Raw genomic sequence first — 13,542 nt, forward strand, 5'->3', positions numbered from 1 at the left:
ATTAGAATTATTAGACACTACCTCTCTCCTTATTAGGATTATTAGACACTACTTCTCTCATTCCTGGCAGCAGAGCAAATAAAGCAGAGCAAATAACTTGAACAATAATTAGAAACATTAGGCGCAGGAGTGGCTGTGTGGTAAGTAGCTTGTTTACTAACCACATGGCTCCGGGTTCAGTCCCACTGCGTGGCATCTTGGGCAAGTGTCTTCTGCTATAGCCCCGGGCCGACCAATGCCTTGTGAGTGGATTTGGTAGGCGGAAACTGAAAGAAGCCTGTCGTATATATGTATATATATATATATAAGTGTGTGTGTATATGTTTGTGTGTCTGTGTTTGTCCCCCTAGCATTGCTTGACAACCGATGCTGGTTTGTTTACGTCCCCGTCACTTAGCGGTTCGGCAAAAGAGACCGATAGAATAAGTACTGGGCTTACAAAGAATAAGTCCCGGGGTCGATTTGCTCGACTAAAGGTGGTGCTCCAGCATGGCTGCAGTCAAATGACTGAAACAAGTAAAAGAGAAAGAGAAGAGAAACATTATCATGATGTTAACCTTTTGGCATTTAGCCACATCCAGCCAAAATATTCTTCCTGTTTTATGTTCAAACTGGCAAGATCCAGCCTCTCACACCAACCCTGCAATGTTAGTCTAAAAAATATAGTCTCTTAATTGAAAGCTCAAAGCTACGAAATAATACAGGATAAATTCAAAACAATGTGAATAAATAAGCATTATATTTGATAGAATAATCTGAATGATAAAGAGTTAAATATGCAAAAATTTCTAGAACTGTTCAACCCATATGTAGCATAAGTAAAAAACAAAAAAAACAACAACTTTATTTTGAGTATCATAATAATAATAATAATGTGTCCAGGTCTGATTGCAATAAAGATCTATAGTGTACAGGATCTGTCCTCTTTATTTCGAGGTACAGCTTGATGTCATCTGCATATTTCAGCACTGTGGCATTCTTTAAGTTGCAACAAATAAAAGGGGGCCAAGAACAGATCCCTGTGGTACACCAGATATCATCTCATAGGGTGAAGAGTGCTGTCCTAGAACTGTGACAACCTCTTTTCGGCCGACAATGAAGGACTTCAACCAGTTATAGAGATCATCTCTTACACCCATTGCAGAGAGTAAATCCCTGCTTTGATATACAAGTATGGCTTACATTTTGACCTGTAGAGTTTTGAAGTATAATTCTGTTGAGCCAATGAGATATATCTGATTAATCAGCTTATGGCAAACTACTTCTCTTACATTAATCTTTCAGAAATGAACGAATGTCACAATCTTAATTCCCTCTCGCTATGTTTGTAATCATTTGCTGTTGTGAGAAATCAGTGTTAGTGCATCACATAATGATTTAACTAATGAATATAATCAAGAATTAATATCAGTACAATGTAACAGGCAGAAAGAAAGCTAAGTCTTTCAAAGTGATTTTCTTTCATATTGTTAAACTAATATTTTACACAAATAAACCTTTATCAACACTAGAATTTGAACAGAAGAGTTACAATTAATCAGAAGTATATGAGTTGTCCTACTTTGTATATATATATATGTCAGGTGTAGGAGTGGCTGTGTGGTAAGTAGCTTGCTTACCAACCACAGGGTTCCGGGTTCAGTCCCACTGCGTAGCACCTTGGGCAAGTGTCTTCTACTACAGCCTTGGGCTGACCAAAGCCTTGAGAGTGGATTTGGTAGCCAGAAACTGAAAGTAGCCCGTCGTATATATGTATATGTATATATATGTGTGTGTGTGTTTGTCCCCCCAACATCGCTTGACAACTGATACTGGTGTGTTTACGTCCCCGTAACGTAGTGGTTCGGCAAAAGAGACCGATAGAATAAGTACTAGGCTTACAAAGAATAAGTCCTGGGGTCAATTTGCTCGACTAAAGGCGGTGCTCCAGCATGGCCACAGTCACATGACTGAAACAAGTAAAAGAGTATATATATATGGTGAGAGAAAGTGGGGAGTATCATATAATTATATCTTCTGTTCGTAATAGGCTTTCATTGGATAAAGCTGTCCGCTCCCCAATATAATTATGTAGATTAGTAGAAATGGTAGTGAGGGACAAAATGACTAGTGGTATTTGTTTCTGTCCTTTTCTATTCTGAATTTAAATCCTGCCAAAAATTGATAGAATAAGTGCCAGTAAAGAACTGGGATCAATATACTCACCTGTTCCCTCACAAAATTTGTTGTCCTCTGCCTATGTGAGAAAACAATGATTGTTACATTCCAAACTATGTTAGAAAGAATATATAACAAATAAAATGAGGTATGTTTCATTTATTGTGTATGAAAAAATAACTGAGCACATTTGTAATTCAGTATTAACCTTCAGAACACTGTAGGTGCATCACATCACCATATGAGTTTTCTCCCCTGCAGTTACAGGGCAGTGACAAGGGAAACAATTCTATAGGAAATACAGTGTGCTAAAGATTAAATAATTAGCATTTATGCTTTAATCAAGGCGGTGAGCTGGCAGAATCATTAGCATACTGGACTAAATACTTAGGGACATTTCTTCCAGCTTCTTACATTCTGAATTCAAATTTCACCAAGGTCGACTTTACCTTTCATAGTCTATAGCAAAAGTACCAGTAATTGACTGGTCCTCTCCCACCAAAATTTCAGGCCTTGTGTCTATGTTAGAAAAATTCATTTTTATTTATGTTCTGAGCTTAAATTCTGTTCAGGCTGACTTTGCTATTTATCTTTTCTGGGGTTGATAAAATAAGTACCAGTTGAGCTCTAGGTTTGATGTAATCGAATTGCTTTCTCCTCCAAAATTTCAGAGCTTGCCCTATTGTAGAAATTATAATTGGATTCATTACAATCATTATTGGATTAAGCTCTTTTACATATATATAAAGATTTAAGTCCAACACTTCAAAAAAATTCCATTGATATTTCTTTTTTGTAGAAAATTAAAAAATTCTTTTGTAGATATTTTTGTTTTTGTCAGTGAAAATGACAGTTGAAATTTGCGTGGACACCATTGAGTCAGATACAGTGGCATTGCAAAGATTTACAGAGCCTGTGAGGCAAAGATGCTGTTGGCTCTCTGCCTTAATAATTAACTGGCAGGTGGGGGAGGATCCTTCACATCTGTGCCCAGGGAGGACTTTTTTTCCTCTTGCTATACTTCTAGCAAGGATCCCAACTTTCAGTTTCATGTTGAAGAATACCACATTTTCTCAATGTAGCCTCTTGCTACAAATATCATATTAACTAACTCCATAGTTGCTTGTGAAACTAGGCTCCAATCTCTGCATATGACTATTCTCTGACAATATCACAGTTTACCTATTTCTTTACAAGGGGCTAAACACAGAAAGGACAAACAAGGACAGACAAACAGATTAAGTCGATATCGATCCCAGTGCGTAACTGGTACTTATTTAATCGACCCCGAAAGAATGAAAGGCAAAGTCGACCACGGCGGAATTTGAACTCAGAACGTAAAGACAGACGAATTGCCGCCAAGCATTTAGCCCATGTGCTATGATTCTGCCACTTCACCAGCTTGGATTACGGGTGTATTATTGTCCGGTATTTATTTCTTTAAGAAACTTAGAGCTTTTTGGTTAAGCTTGTTTTCAGAGTGAAACTAACTTCCCAGCTGTTGGATACTTATTCCAGTAATGAAAAGGTTAATGCACATCAATGCATTAAAAATACATTTCCATCCTCAAAGATCAATCTAGTAAGACAAAGGCAATGATTCTTCCTACCTCATTTGTTAAATACCATAACAATACCCTTAAATGTTTGCTCTACATCTCTCAAGAATATAAAGCTCTGCATATTTTCCACCAACTTCATTTTAAATATGTTTGATTCATAATTATTCCTTAACTTGTTCCAGTCATTGGATTGCAGCCATGCTAGGTTTTGGTCATTCAAATCAAAGTCTGGTACTTATACTATCAATCTCTTTCAGTGAACCACTGAAATCACAGGGATGTAACCAAACCAACACTAATTGTTTCATGGTGAGACACAAACACACACACACATATATGGTAAGCTTCTACCCAGTTTCCATCTATCAGATTTATTCACAAGGCAATGGTCAGTCACTGGCTATAGAAGAAGACAATGAGTCGAGCTGCTGTGAAGTAGGACTGAACCCTGAAGTCACATGGTTACAAAACAAACATCTTAACCACACAACCAAGTGGTTGAAAATGCCTTGTTACTTGTATGGCTGGTAACTCTGCTTGCATTCTATTTTATCATCATCATCATCATTTAACCTCCGCTTTCCTGGCATGGGTAAGACGGTTTGACAGAAGAAGGTGGCGAGCTGGCAGAAACGTTACACGCCAGGCGAAATGCTTAGCGATATTTGGTCTGCCGCTATGTTCTGAGTTCAAATTCCACCAAGGTCAACTTTGCCTTTCACCCTTTCAGAGTCGATAAATTAAGTACCAGTTACGCACTGGGGTCGATGTAATCGACTTAATCCCTTTGTCTGTCCTTGTTTGTCCACTTTGTGTTTAGCCCCTTGTGGGCAGTAAAGAAATAGGTATTTCATCTGCCGCTACGCTCCGAGTTCAACTTTGCCTTTCACCCTTTCAGAGTCGATAAATTAAGTACCAGTTATGCACTGGGGTCGATGTAATCGACTTAATCCCTTTGTCTGTCCTTGTTTGTTTAGCCCCTTGTGGGTAGTAAAGAAAGAGGTTTGACTGAAACTGGTAAGCCAGTGAGCTGCACCAAGCTCCAATCTGATTTGGCATGGTTTCTATAGCTAGATGCCCTTCCTAACACCTCATATATATATATATTCCAATTTTTATAAAATACAAGTTGATGACTGTCAAAACCATTCCACATTTGTATTGTTTATTTATTACCGAAGTATTTCCAAGCACCGTATTCCTGTTTTCCAAACAGCATTTCGGTAATAACAATCTACTAATAAAGTCCATTCTGGAAATTTGTCTCATTATAATTCTAATCACAAATATATTTAAAGCTGATTTGATCTCATCAAAACTGAATTGTTATCTCACCTTCATCATCATCATCGTCGTCGTTTAACGTCCGCTTTCTATGCTAGCATGGGTTGGACGATTTAATTGAGGTCTGGCGAACCAGACTCTAATCTGATCTGGCAGAGTTTCTACAGCTGGGTGCCCTTCCTAACGCCAACCACTCCGAGAGTGTAGTGGGTGCTTTTACGTGCCACTGGCATGAGGGCTAGTTTGGTGATACTGGCAACGGCCACGCCCAAATGGTGCTTTTTATGTGCTACGTCATAATCATTCAACTGTCAGGATATTTTGCTATGACACAACTGTAAACTCTTATATCACCATAGTTTTATTCGTTACGTAAAAGCACCATCCGTTCGTGACCGTTCGCCAGCTCTGTCTGGCACCTGTGCAGGTGGCACGTAAAAAACACCCACTACACTCGCGGAGTGGTTGGCATTAGGAAGGGCATCCAGCCGTAGAAACACTGCCAAATCTGACTGGGCCTGACGAAGCCTTCCAGCTTCACAGACCCCAGTTGACCCGTCCAACCCATGCTAGCATGGAAAGCGGACGCTAAACGATGATGATGATGATGATGATGATGATAGGTTGAGTGAAGCTTATTGAAGCAGTGTTCTACGGCTGGATGCTCTTCCTGATGCTAACCCTCACTTGTTTATTCATTTCATTTTTTTTCAGCAAGTAAGGTGCTTTATTCCATTGGTCTCCTCATTTCAAACTACCAACCTACAGGCTTATTGTTTATGCAGGACATAAACAAACATCAATACTGCCCAAGCTGTGTCAATGTGAAGATAAGCACACATGCACTCATCCTCGTTTAACGTCTGCTTTCCATGCTGGCATGGGTTGGACGATTTGACTGAGGCCTGGCGAACCAGATGGCTGCACCAGGCTCCAATCTTGATCTGGCAGAGTTTCTACAGCTCGAAGCCTTTCCTAACGCCAACCACTCCAAGAGTGCAGTGGGGCCAGTCAGGCAGTACTGGCAACAACCTCGCTCGAATCCTTTTATATATGCCACCGGCACAGGTGCCAGTAAGGCGACGCTGGTAACGATCACACTCGAATGGTGCCTTTTATGTGCCACTGGTATGGAAGCCGGTTAGCCGCTCTGGCAACGATCACACTCGTATGGTGCTCCTTGCACCCCACTAACACGGATGCCAGTCAGCGAATTTGATGTTGACATATATCATGGCCTTCCATACAGATTCCATCTACCAAATTTCATTCACAAGGCAATAATAGAGGACACTTGCCCAAAGTTCCACGCCGTAAGATCAAACCTGAAATTGCATGGTTGTGAAGAGAACTCTTTGACCACACAGCTATACATGCACCTTGGCTATTTTGTCATGATTTGCATGTTGAAAATTTTACTTTCAGTTTCATTAGAATATTAATTCTTCAAATTTCTGCCACTCTAATTGCAATACCAACCCTTACCTGTAACCTGGTGTCTACTCACCTTTTCTTTGTATCCAGCAAAGCACAAAATGGTGATCTTACGGTACAAGTACCATAACTGCCAATTATAAACCCACGTGGGTTTGTTTACATTTCTGAAGAAAAAAGACACCCTTTTCTCCCCCCCCCCATATATATAAAAAAAACTTTACAGAGAGTGACGATCTTCTTCAAATGTAAACAAACACACGTGGCAGTTATGGTACTTGTACCGAAAGATGGCCCATAAAACTCCTTGGTTTTCATGTTTCCCTCCCACTAATACTTTTTCAATTAATTTTTTGCATCTTTATGGTTCAGCCATAAGTAGATATTTGATCAAAGACTTTCCAACCATGACCATACCGTTTCACAGACTATTACTGATTGAATGTCCCTCCCTTTTCAACAAGATAGGGGTGTAATTTGAGGGGGATCTGGCTGCTATTTCTAGTAAGTCAAATGAATATGTAGAGCAGTGGTTCTTAACGTGGGTCCATATAAGATTTTGTTGCTTAAGCTTGGGTTTACTTCTACAAAATACAAAATATTTTAAATTTTTATACAATTCCCATGAATATTTAATTACAAAAACGTAATGGGATTTTTTCAAACATCGAATGATTTTGAGGGTCCACCCAAGTAAATTTGGTATCAAAGAGGTCCAAAGGTAAAAAAATGGTTGAGAGGAACACTGATGTAGAGTCTGATTTGGTTTGATATTATTCCTGTCAAAATCTATGGTTTTTCCTTGTTGAAATATTTCCTCTTCTTGGTAGTTTAATAATAAAATACCTGATTCAGATGTCATGGGTTTTCTACACAATTTCAGAAGGCTGTGTGTTCAAATCACGTCGGGGTCACCAATTGTAACAGGATGAGAGCTTCCCGCACTGGATGGGTGCAGTTCGCATCCTTTACATTAAACATTAATTGAAGAAAGAGTCAAGATTTCCGATTGACTTCAACGGTATATTTATTCTTTGATTCGCAAATATAAACATTTCCTTCCTCTGGGCGAATCTGCAACCTAGGAGCTTATCGGCAGTAGTCAATCCTGCCCGTTCAAGCATAGCGGGGATGCGCCATGAGGTAGCAGCTCTAAAGAGCTGATGCAGACACATCTGTCCAAGAGAATTTCGCTACTGCTAGTTTTCTGTGCATGCACATGAAGGAACTTCCAGCAGGTCTTCTGGAAGACTCCAACCCTGCGCATGCGTGCTGGAGATTTCCAATACGGCGTCACTACACTATCGTCACCAGACCTTCCCAGGCTGGGGAGATGGATGTGGTTTAAGTTCAGTTTGAACATCTATTCTAGAGTGTAACAGCTCAGGTGGTAGTGGAGTATAATTGAGAAAAATGCATAGTGTAGTATTTGGTGGTGGTGAGGGGCATGAAAACATTTGATAATAATGTCAGTGGTGTATTTTGCTGGGAGGTATATCTAAAGGCGGCAAGCTGAGTTCAAATTCCGCCGAGGTCAACTTTGCCTTTCATCCTTCCGGGGTTGATTAAATAAGTACAAGTTACGCACTGGGGTCAATATAATCGACTTAATCCATTTGTCTGTCCTCTCTGTGTTTAGCCCCTTGTGGGTAGTAAAGAAATAGGTATATCTAAAGCAGGCAGTGTAGGTAAGAGTCCTACCACTGCTCCAAATCATTTACTTCATAAATTTATATATTGTTGTTTAGTCTCAGGTCAACATTGCCTGAACAAACCTACATTCAAAGAACATTCCAACCAAGACCATTCCATCTGATTAGCACTACATTATCAGTTAACTGTGTTCTTCCTTTATTAAGCTGGCAGGATATTTATTTGAAAGCAATTTAGTTATTATTTTTTAGCACTACATTATCAGTTATCTAAATGTGTTCTTATTTTATTAGGCCAGCAGGATGTTCAAAGTGATTTAACTGTTATTTCTAGCAACTTTGTATAAGTTGGCTTGATGTATTGATTGTTAATAAATTGTTTGCAATCTGTGGCGATTTATAAATGTTCCTAATCTACATGATGTATTACTCTCTTTTACTTGTTTCAGTCATTTGACAGCGGCCATGCTGGAGCACCACCTTTATAGTTGAGCAAATCGACCCCAGAGCTTATTCTTTGTAAGCCTAGTACTTATTCTATTGGTCTCTTGTGCTGAACCGCTAAGTTACAGGGACGTAAACACACCAGCATCGGTTGTCAAGCAATACTGGGGGGACAAAGACACACAAACATATACATATACGACAGGCTTCTTCCAGTTTCCGTCGACCAAATCCGCTCACAAGGCTTTGGTTGGCCCAAGGCTATAATAGAAGACACTTGCCCAAGGTGCCACGCAGTGGGACTGAACCTGGGACTATGCGGTTGGTAAGCAAGCTACTTACCACACAGCCGCTCCTGCACCTAAAAACTCAGCTTTTGTTGGGTAATTTATTAAATGCCTCAATATTTGTTCTGACTTCTCTTAGCACTTACTTGCGTCAGTCACTGGACTGTAGCCATGCTGGAGCACCACCATGAAGAATCCAGTCAAACAAATCAACCCTAGTACTTATTCTGTCAGTCTCCCTCTATTTGCTGAACTGCTAAGTCATGGGAGATGTAAACAAAATAAAACTAGTTTGTCAAGAAGCAGCAGGGGACACAAATACTAACACAAAGACACACATGCACACGCATATATATTCCACACAGTTTTCATCTACTAAAATTACTCCCATGGTATTGGTCAGCCTAGGGCTATAGTAGAAGACATTTTGCCCAATGTGCAACACAGTGGGACTGAACCCAAAACCAAGTGGTTGCAAAGTAAGATTCTTAACCACATGGCCATGCCTGATGCTCTATACCCCGAGGGTCAACTTTGATTCCCTCCTTTCAAAAACGGTGCCAATCCAGAGCAGGAGATTGGTCAAGCTGCAAGAATATCAGATCGAATACTTTAACCCAGCTGAAACCACCTCTGGCTTTGTAGTAGTCTTGATCAAAGACTTTCCAACCATGACCATACCATTTCTCAGACTGCATTATTGATTGAATGACCCACCCTTTTCAAGTGGATAGGGTGTAATTTGAGGGAGATCTTGTTTTCATAAGTTTTGAATAAAATTCTTCCACCAAACCTTAGTCACAATTAATGTTCCTAACACCAGCTTAATAACTTAGTTATTTTACTAAATTCTTTGTTATATTTAAAATTAATTGAAAGAAACACAGAGTATCTCAACAGAAATATGGTAACAAATAGAGAAACAATTCTTAACCCTTTTAATACCAGCCTGGTATATAGTAGTAGCAGCACTAAGTAGTGATGAGAAATAAACTTTAGGTTAGTTCAAATATGTTCAAGATATTTTAACATTTGAAGGCAATTTCACTGCAGTTTACCATGGAGAAAAAAATTCTCACTTATGGTAAAAGGCATAAAAAAACCTTATCTATTGGATTCCTAGATGCATTTCTGGCTCCTTAGCCTTGCTCAGTGGCAGATACTGAAGAGAGATAACCCTGAGCCAATTAGAAAGCTGTAACTTTATAATGGGACAGTCAATATTGTGACTGACTTGTGTCTGCAGACTACCAGGTCAGAACAAATATAGTAGTAGCAGTGCTAATATTGACTGTTCCATTATAAAGCTATGGCTTTCTAATCTGTTCAGGGTTATCTCTCCTTGGTATCTCCTGCTGAGGAAGGTTAAAGAACCTGAAAAGCATCTGAGAGTCCAATAGAAGGTGACACTGAGCAGAAAAGATTCTCACACCTTTTACCACAAATGAGAATTTTTCTATCCACTGTAAACTACAATGAAATTGCCATAAGAAGTTAAAATATGCCACAAACATATTTAAACTAACCTAAAGTTAATATATATTTGCTGTTTGTGACAATAGAGGTAGATGTTGAAGCCTAGCATCATCATCATCATCATCATCATCGTTTAACATCCGCTTTCCATGCTAGCATGAGTTGAACGGTTCAACTGGGGTCTGGAAAGCCAGGAGGCTGCACCAGGCTCCAGTCTGATCTGGCAGTGTTTCTACAGCTGGATGCCCTTCTTAACGCCAACCACTCTGTGAGTGTAGTGGGTGCTTTTTACGTGCCAGGCGAGGCTGGTAACGGCTACGATCGGTTGGTGCTTTTTACGTGCCACTGGCACGGAGGCCAGTCAGGGCGGCGCTGGCAACGGCCATGTTCAGATGGTTCCTTTATGTGCCACCGGCACTGGTATCACAACTACAATTTCCATTGATTTTTAATCGATTTCGTTTGCCTCAACAGGTCTTCGCAAGCAGAGTTTTGTGTCCGAAGGAGGAAAGGTATGCATAAGTGGGCTGGCTATATCCCAGGTAGAGGCCACGAGTTATGGCCTCACTTGTCCTGCCGGGTCTTCTCACGCATAGCATACTTCCAAAGGTCTCGGTCACTAGTCATTGCCTCGGTGAGACCTAATGTTCGAAGGCCGTGCTTCACCACCTCGTCCCAATCTCACAGATGAGATGAAGGTACTTGAAATGTCATGTATTTGCAGACTGCCACCATCACAAATGCCAACATAGAAATGCTGATGTTAAAGCAACGGTGGTGATGACAATAGGTGACATAAATGAAGTCCCATAACATTTTAGCATTCAGGTTACTCTATAAAATGTAATGCTTATATATCTATATTATTTTGAATTACTCATGCATTGTTTTGTAGCTTTGAGATTTCAATGATGAGACTCTTTACATTAGGAATGACATTTTAGGGTAGGTGGAAGAGGTCAGATCTGGTTGGTTTAAATGCTAAATGGTGAAAGATGACAGGGAGTTTGGTGGAGTAGATATGGTTGTTATGGTTTGATATTCTATATAATGTTAAAGGTCATGTGTAATTTTATTCTTTTACCTGTTTCAGTCATTTGACCAAAGCCATGCTAGCGCACCGTCTTTAGTCGAGCAAATCGACCCCAGGGCTTAATCTTTGTAAGCCTAGTACTTATTCTATCAGTCTCTTTTGCCAAACCGCTAAGTTATGGGAACATAAACACACCAGCACTGGTTGTCAAGCAATGGTGGGGGGACAAACACAGGCACACAAACATACACACACACACACACATATATATATATATACACACATACATATATATATATACATATATATATATATATATATATGTGTGGTAAGTAGCTTGCTTACCAGCCGCATGATTCTGGGTTCAGTCCCATTGTGTGGCACCTTGGGCAAGTGCCTTCTACTATAGCCTAGGGCCGACCAAAGCCTTATGAGTGGATTTGGTAGGCGGAAACTGAAAGAAGTCCATCGTATATATATATATATAGGCGGAAACTGAAAGAAGTCCATCGTATATATATATATATATATATATATATATATATACGATGGACTTCTTTCAGTTTCCGCCTACCAAATCCACTCATAAGGCTTTGGTCGGCCCTAGGCTATAGTAGAAGGCACTTGCCCAAGGTGCCACACAATGGGACTGAACCCAGAACCATGCGGCTGGTAAGCAAGCTACTTACCACACAGCCACTCCTGCACCTATAATTTGCAAGTTTTGGTGCATATGCTAAAAATAATTGAGATATTTACTGTTGTCTTTTATCTTTTACTTGTTTCCACCATTAGACTGCAGCCATGCTGGAGCACCAAGTTAAAGAATTTTGTCAAATGAATCAACTCTAGTACTTAATTTTTTTTTTTTTTAAATCCTGGTGCTTATTTTATCAGTTGCTTGGTTGAACTGCTAAGTTACAGGGACAGAAACACACCAATACAAATACAAAGATACACACACATAAATATGATGGGCCTTTTCCAGTTTGTCTACCAAATTCACTTACAAAGCTTTGGTTGTCCCAAAGCTATAGTTGAAGACACTTGCTCAAGGTGAATGATTTCAATGTTTAAAGCCTTATATATATATCATCATCGTTTAACGCCCGTTTTCCATGCTGGCATGGGTTGGACGGTTTGACTGAGGACTGGCAAACCCAGAGGCTGCACCAGGCTCCAATCTGATCTGGCATGGTTTCTTAGCTGGAGCCCTTCCTAATGCCAAACCACTGAGAGTGTAGTGGGTGCTTTTTAGATGCCACTGGCACGGGAGCCAATCAGGAGGCACTGGCATCAACCACACTCAAGAGGTGCTTTTTACATGCCAGGGTGTGATGTATAAACTGTCGTCATCATCATTTAACGTCCACTTTCCATGCTAGCATGGGTTGGACGATTTGACTGAGGTCTGGCAAACCAGACTCCAATCTGATCTGGCAGAGTTTCTACAGCTGGATGCCCTTCCTAACGCCAACCACTCCGAGAGTGTAGTGGGGGCTTTTACGTGCCACCGGCATGAGGCATGCACGTTGTTAGTTTTTTATTTTGTTGACTACACAGTCTAGTAGGGTCAGTTGGGCACCATCAATGAGAAAAACAGCACCATGATGCAATTCACTCTGCCAGAAATCTTGAAATGACATGCTGTACTGCTTGGCATTTGTGCCGGAAGCTCCAATTTGAAAATTTCAGAGTATTTGGGTGTCAATCTAGGGACATGTTCTGAGAGTGATAAAAATCAAAACATCCAGTCAACATCATGGTGTTTAGAGTGATCACTAATGATGGCAACGTTATGCATCCATTCATCTTCCCACACAGCCTCAGACTCAACACAGAGGCCTACAAATGTGTGGAGGAGATAATGATGTCCTGGGTGAAGAGGGTGGCTGCTGGAAGATCCTATGTCTGCAACAGGACTCTGCACCATGCCACACAAGCAGGGGAACCCAGTCACAGTTGTCAGACAATTTCTGCGACCACATCACCCTTAACATCTAGCCACCCAACTCCCCAGACTGCAACCCCCTTAATTATTATGTGTAGGGTGCAGTTGAGCAAGAGACCAACAAAACTCCTTGTAACACCAAAGCTGAACCATAGGCAAGGATTATGGGTTGCATTCACCAACTTAAACAAGGTGACCATCCAGAAGAGCTGTGAGAGATTCCGAAGTTGCCTGGAGGCCGTGGTTGAAACCAATGGCGATT

The 13,542-nt window shown here is 40.4% G+C and overlaps 1 long non-coding RNA gene across 1 annotated transcript; it reads left to right on the forward strand.

Moving 5' to 3' along the window:
* Nucleotides 1-420: 420 nt before the first annotated feature.
* Nucleotides 421-12,294, forward strand: LOC118765324. The gene is made up of 3 exons (XR_005001161.1): nt 421-874; nt 1,145-1,578; nt 12,284-12,294. It is a non-coding gene; the product is annotated as an uncharacterized LOC118765324 (long non-coding RNA).
* The last annotated feature ends 1,248 nt before the right edge of the window (nt 12,295-13,542 follow it).

The sequence above is a fragment of the Octopus sinensis genome, linkage group LG11 (assembly GCF_006345805.1).
Source record: "Octopus sinensis linkage group LG11, ASM634580v1, whole genome shotgun sequence".
Taxonomy (NCBI): Eukaryota; Metazoa; Mollusca; class Cephalopoda; order Octopoda; family Octopodidae; genus Octopus; species Octopus sinensis.